Here is a 7,039-nt window from a genome sequence, read left to right as displayed (position 1 = left end):
CTCTTTTGAGTGCCTTGATTGTTTGATATCGAACCTTAACAAATCTATCCACCAGTTAATTGTTTATAGGCCCCCAAATTCCAATAATAACGACTTTTTTGAGAAATTTACATCATAGTCCGACCGTTAATGTAAATCCGTCGGCTTTATGGGTAGAAATCGTGGAATAAGCTTTATTTTGTATGTTTTGATGTTTTTTCCAAAAAAACAATGTTGACATTTTTTTTGAGTAGGTCTTCATAGTTTGGGAGGCCATTATTTGAGGGCAGCCATTTTGCGATAATATTCCAAATTATTTTTTATTTTCACCTTATAATGTTATCGACATATGAACTGTGATTTGGCAATATATTAATATTGGTGGCATTCATGACTATATTTCAGAATGTTTTCCATCATTTCATGATGATATTTCCAAGATGGGCCCATTTTTAGCGGGAAAATCGGTCGATGTGCTGATTTCGATTAAGTAGTAGCGTTTGGTGTCAATATATGTTTTCGGGGTCACAGATTCCATTCCTGACGTTTACAACCTTGTCAAATGATCACATGTTCATATACTTAGCATATTACGAAGATGGCCAGCATTTTTGGCGGGAAAATGAGACGATGTGTAGATTTTGATTAAGTGGTAGTGTTTGGTGTCAATATATATGTTTACAGGGTCACAGATTCCATTCCTGACGTTTACAACCTTGTCAAATGATCACATGTTCATATACTTAGCATATTACTAAGATGGCGAGCATTTTTGGCGGGAAAATGAGACGATGTGCAGATTTTGATTAAGTGGTAGTGTTTGGTGTTAATATATATGTTTACGGGGGCGCAGAATCAATTTCTGACATTTACAACCTTGTAAAATGATCACATGTTCACATATTTAGTATATTTCCAATATTGCTGCCACTTGTGGTGGGAAAATCGGACGATGGGTTGATTTCGTTTAAGTAGTTGTCTTTGGTGACAATTATATATGTTTTCGGGGAGTCATATACAACTACGTAAAATGGTCGTATGTTCACCAATTTAGCATATTTCTAAGATGGTGGAACGTTTTCTAAACACATTATTATCATCGATTTTTCTGGGAAAGTAAAGCCTATGCCTGGCATAAAGGCAAACAGAGCATAGCGGCAGCGTGGTGCTTACGCCACGACCACACCAAGCGCTTACTACAAGATCTTACTACGCTCATGGCCAGGCTCTGGCTGCGCGAAAAGTGTTCCCACCATGATCTCGCGATTACCAGTCAGACCGGGATACTTTCTCAGCACACTCCAGTGACGTGTCTACCAGGCGTTAGGCGTTCTCTCCCCACGCCCATTCACTTTCAAAGCAGAGAACAACCAAAAGTCAAGCAATCAAGAACATTTCATAGTTGTCTCGAGGTTTCCTCTTTGGGTGCTAGACTGGAGCTGATGGACGATGCCCAGTATCTTCCCTATATATACATAAAGTTCGTAACAGCGTAGCAAGCATATGGCCAGGAGCTTCGTTCCAGCCTGGCAGCAACGTGGATGATAGTGGTGGGGACGTGGCTATAAATGAAATACTTGCTAAGAAGCCCTCATAGCTTAGATCATGTTATCAACTGACTTCCAAGATGAATGTAGAACGAGCATGTGGAATGATATTGCGTTGGAAACATAAAGTATGTCACCACTTACACAACGAAGTGACTGGCTACTTTGACATCACTGCCAGTGGAGATGGCAGAGATGTCATAAATAACGGGTCACGGCGTCGTTTAAGTGGTGATATACTTTATGTTTCCAACGCAACAGTAATCCTCTGAACGATTCCTTCCACACGCATCTTGGGGTCAGTTGATAATATAACCTATGCCATAAAGGTTTCTTATAGCAAGTATTACTACTGCATTTGCAGTCCTTGTTTTTATTTCTTTGCATACCACTTTATATTTAATATCATACATTTCTGTTCTACTCAAAAGTTGTAAGTCTCACATTTTTAACCATAGTTAAACATAAACTGAAAGTCTCGATGGCGCCACCAAGTCTTAAAGTCAGACTGGAGCTCAACTACTACATTGTTGGATAATATACCTAATGGGTAAACTCGGCACGGGCTTCCAGGAACATGCTACAAGCTTATACATAGCAGAATTGGATTCAGAAACCTTTTCAGTAATGTGTTTAGAAAACGTCCTGCCACAAACAAAATTATGCTGAATGTGTGAACATACCACCATTTCACGCAATTGTAAAAGGCAGAAATCGAATCTGCCCCCCCCCCCCCCCCGAAAAACAAATATTGACACAAAAACGCGACTACATAATCAAAATCAGCACATCGTAACATTTTCCCGCCTGACATGAAAGCCATATTGGAAATATGCTAAATATGTGAATATGTGATAATTTTACACAGTTGTAAACGGCAAAAATGGAATCTGCCCCCCAAAAAATATATCCTGGTACCATAGACGACTACTTAATCAATATCCGCACATCGTTCCATTTTCCCGCCAAAAATGGCCGTCATATTGTAAATGTGCAAAATAATCATTTTACACAGTTGTTACTGACCGAAATGGATTCTGTGCCCTTGAAAACATATATATTGACACCAACGACGACTACTTAATCAATATCAGCACATCGTCCTATTTTCCCGCCAAAAATGACCGCCATCTTGAAAATATGCTAAGTATATGAACATGGGATCATTTTACAAGGTTGTAAATGTCAGGAATGGAATTTGTGACCCCGAAAACATATATTGACACCAAAAACTACTACTTAATCGAAATCAGCACATCGTCCGATTTTCCCGCCAAAAATTGTCGCCATCTTGGAAATATCATACTGAAATAATGGAAAACAATCTGAAGTGTAGTCATGAACCCTGCTAATATTAATACATTGCCAAATCACAGTTCATATGTCGATAACATTATAAATAAGGTGAAAATAAAAAAAATAAGTTGGAATATTATCGCAAAATGGCTACCCTCAAATAATGACCTCCCATACTATACTATTCAAAAAAAGTAGGGGATATTTGATTTTGGGGGCATAATACTAAAATATGCAAATGACTACGAAAAAAGTCACTATAGAACCTAACGGAAGAAACATTTCCAGTTACATGTGACGCCCAAACGCACCAATAGCTACCGCATGGAATGTGCAAATGACTACGAAAAAAGTCACTATAGAACCTAACAGAAGAAACATTTCCAGTTACATGTGACGCCCAAACGCACCAATAGCTACCGCATGGAATGCAGGTGATGCTTGGGATCATCATGGGGGTCCAACCCAAGATTTGCACGACTCTGACTTTGAATGTTACAGTCATTGTGGCATTGAATTCCAGGGTGGAAACATCAGTTTAATTGTTTTAGTGACCAGAAAACAAATTTTGATATGCGTCGGCTTACCCAAAATGAAAGGTTACGTGCCCTTGGCATGCTACAGATCGGCACAACACAGGCGGTTGTGGCGCGGACGATGAATGTTTCTCAGTCTGTCATAAGCAGGCTATGGTCCAGATACCGTGATACACAATCTGTACAGGACAGACCACGCTCAGGTCGACCAAGGGCGACAACTCAAGCCCAGGATCGATTTATCCGTACCTTGGCCTTGAGAAATCGTGTCATCACAGCAAATCAGATCAGCGCTCGTCTTCAAACAGACACTGGTGTGAGAGTGAGTGGCCAGACGATTCGGAATCGACTGCATAGGGGTCACCTTCGCGCCCGACGTCCTCGCGTGATCCCTTGTTTGAGAGATCATCACATTCAGGCAAGACGTCGTTGGTGTAGGGATCGTCAACACTGGGATAATCGACGCTGGAGCAATGTGATGTTTTCAGATTAGTCAAGGTTCACTGTTGATTTTTTGGACAGACGTAGGAGGGTGTGGCGTCGTCGAAACGAGCGCTTCCAAGACGTTAACGTCATCAGACATGATCGATTTGGGGGTGGTTCTGTTATGGTGTGGGGAGGCATCACTGTTGCTGGAAGAACGGCTTTACATGTTGTTGCAGGGCGTGTTACAGGCCAGTACTACCGGGACAACATCTTGGCAGTCCATGTTGTGCCGTTCGCACGACGTCATGGCCGCCGTTTCATCTTCCAGGATGACAACGCAAGATGTCACAGGGCCAGGATCGTTACAGGTTACCTCCAACAACAGAACATCACCACATTACCTTGGCCAGCACTGAGTCCCGACCTCTCCCCCATCGAGCATGTCTGGGACATGCTTGGACAGAGGTTACGTCAACGTCAACAACGTCCTGCCAATGTCCAAGAACTTGCTGCTGCGTTGCAACAGGAAGGGGACAATCTGGACCAAAATGACCTTAGACGTCTCATTAGGAGTATGCCACGTCGGATCAATGCTTGTTTGGCAAACAGAGGAGGATTTACCCGTTACTGACTTGGTTGTGATGCTGTGGTAACTTTGCTGTTTGACCCCGGGTATCATTTTACCCTTATAATGGTCAGTCTGTGCCTTACTTAGTCTAACGATCATTTGGAAAAAATCGATGAATGTGAACTTCATTTCATTTTGTCATTTGTTTCTTCGTCAGTTTCATTAGGTGACTTTAATAACACTTAAAAATCAAATATCCCCTACTTTTTTTGAATAGTATATGAAGACCTACTCAGAAAAAATGTCAACATTGGTTTTTTGTAATCAACCATCAAAACCTACAAAATAAAGCTTATTCCATGATTTCTACCCGAAAAGCCGACGGATGGGAATTATGTAACAACCCGAATCCGACTATCACTTCTTGAAACAAAATTATTGTCGAAGGGCGACCTGTTGATACTTGACGACTTTAATATTCACTTCGAAAACAGTTTTGACCCACTGAGTAGTCGCTTTCGGGAAATACTGCTTACCTACAACCTTCAACAACATGCCAACAAAAAGACCCATAATAGAGGTCATCTTCTTGACTTTATCATTACGCGCCAAGATGAGATACATATACATGATGTACTGGTGGAAGATACCCTACTATCAGACCATTTTCCTATCACCTTTAACATTCAAACCAAGAAGCCGACTTTAGACAAGAAAACATTATCGTTTCGTAGATTTAAATCTTTAAACAAATACCTTTAGTGAAACAATTGTTACATCGAACTTTTCCGACATCTGTGAATTGTGTGATGTGAATGTAAAAGCTGATTCATATGATAAAACACTGAGAAAGATCATTGACGATCTAGTTCCGTTACCCACTAAAACATTGACTGTTAGACCAGAAAATGAGTGGAGTAACAATCAAATGGCTCAAGCAAAACAAAAACGCAGAAAAAGTGGCGTGAGAACTCCCTTCATATCCATAAAAACCTTTACGGAGAAGAGAAAAACAAAGTCAAATATATAATTGAACAATCAAAAGTTTCCTTCTACAATGAAAAAATTCAAAATAGTGCCAACAAACAGAAATATGAGACGCCAACAGTAGTGTGCATTGAAAATTTCGATTTAGTTAGCGAATCTGTTGTTTCAGATATTATTAAATCGTCAGCCCCTAAGATCTGCCCTCTTGACCCCCTCCCTACATCTTTACTAAAAGAAAACCATAATTTATTCTTACCTGTGATTACTGATATCATAAATTCTTTTATTCAAGAAAGAAAGTTACCGGATTGTTTTAAAGTTGCTAATGTCGCCCCAGTTATTAAAAAATCAACTTTAGATAGCCAATAGATGTGCTAAAAGATTACCGTTCTGTATCAAACTTGAGTTTTATCTCCAAACATTTTTAAAAATGTATAGCCAGACAACTGACTGATCATATTGACACACACAACCTTCACGATAGTCTACAAAGTGCATATCGTAAGTTTCATAGTGTTGAGGCGGTTCTTATCAAAGTGCAAGATGGTATATTAAGGTCAATAGACAATAGAAACTGCGTTCTTTTGGTACTTTTATATTAGTTTGTGTCGAGTGGACGTCAAACCCCATTTCTCTCTCTCTCTACTGTCCTGTTACAAAGACACGAAAGACTTCAGACAGACTTTGGTGTCAAAGGCTCTGCACTCCAGCTACTTGTGAGCTATCTTACTGATAGAAAACAGAGGGTTGTTATCGGCAATGTGAAGTCAGACTACCATAATAATTTATATGGGGTACCACAAGGGTCGGTCCTTGGACCCATTTTATTTACTCTTTACACTGCTCCAGTTGGTAAAATTGTTAAAAGACATGGTCTTGGCTATCATATTTATGCTGATGATACCCAGTTTTATTTAAGTTTTAATCCTTTAAAATCGAATGAGCATGCTTTGAGCAAATCTAATATTGAGCAGTGTATCAATGAAATTAAATTATGGATGTCTGTAAATTTACTATTCTTAAATGGTGATAAAACTGAATTTATTTTGCTTGGATCTAATCATAACCTCAATACTATAACTGAATCCACTTCGATTAATATTGTTGGAAATGAAATTACTCCTATTAACTCTGTTCGCAGTTCAAATGACAGTTATCGTCTCAAGCCAAGATCTGCTAGAATGGTTACATATGGTGATAGATCCTTTTCATTTTTAGCCCCAAAACTGTGGAATGATTTAAAACCATCTGGTTCTGATACTGATATTCGTTCCTGCCCCTCGATACAATCTTTTAAATGTGCTCTTAAAACTTACTTATTCAAAAAAGCTTTTACTTAGATATATATTATTTTATTATATTGCATCTTTTAGTTGTTTTTATTTGTTGTTTTACTGGTATATGATTGTACTCGTTGTTTTGTAAAGCGCTTCTGAACACCGTTGGTGAAACTAGCACTATATAAATGTTTAATAATAATAATAATAATAAATAAACTGTATGTTTGTTTATTTGAAACAAGACTGAAATAGTTTCAATTAAACTATTTCCACATTTGCTAGTAAGTCAGTCGTTTAGGGATTTTAGGTGTGGTCAGACCATTTTTGTTTTATAAAATAACAATAACGGAACCTAGATCAGACAATTCTGAAGCAACTTTATTTACAGAAATAAACAATATCACAATTGTAAAATAAAAA

Source organism: Patella vulgata, chromosome 2, assembly GCF_932274485.2.
Source record: "Patella vulgata chromosome 2, xgPatVulg1.2, whole genome shotgun sequence".
NCBI classification, from domain to species: domain Eukaryota; kingdom Metazoa; phylum Mollusca; class Gastropoda; family Patellidae; genus Patella; species Patella vulgata.
This window is presented reverse-complemented; position numbering follows the sequence as displayed.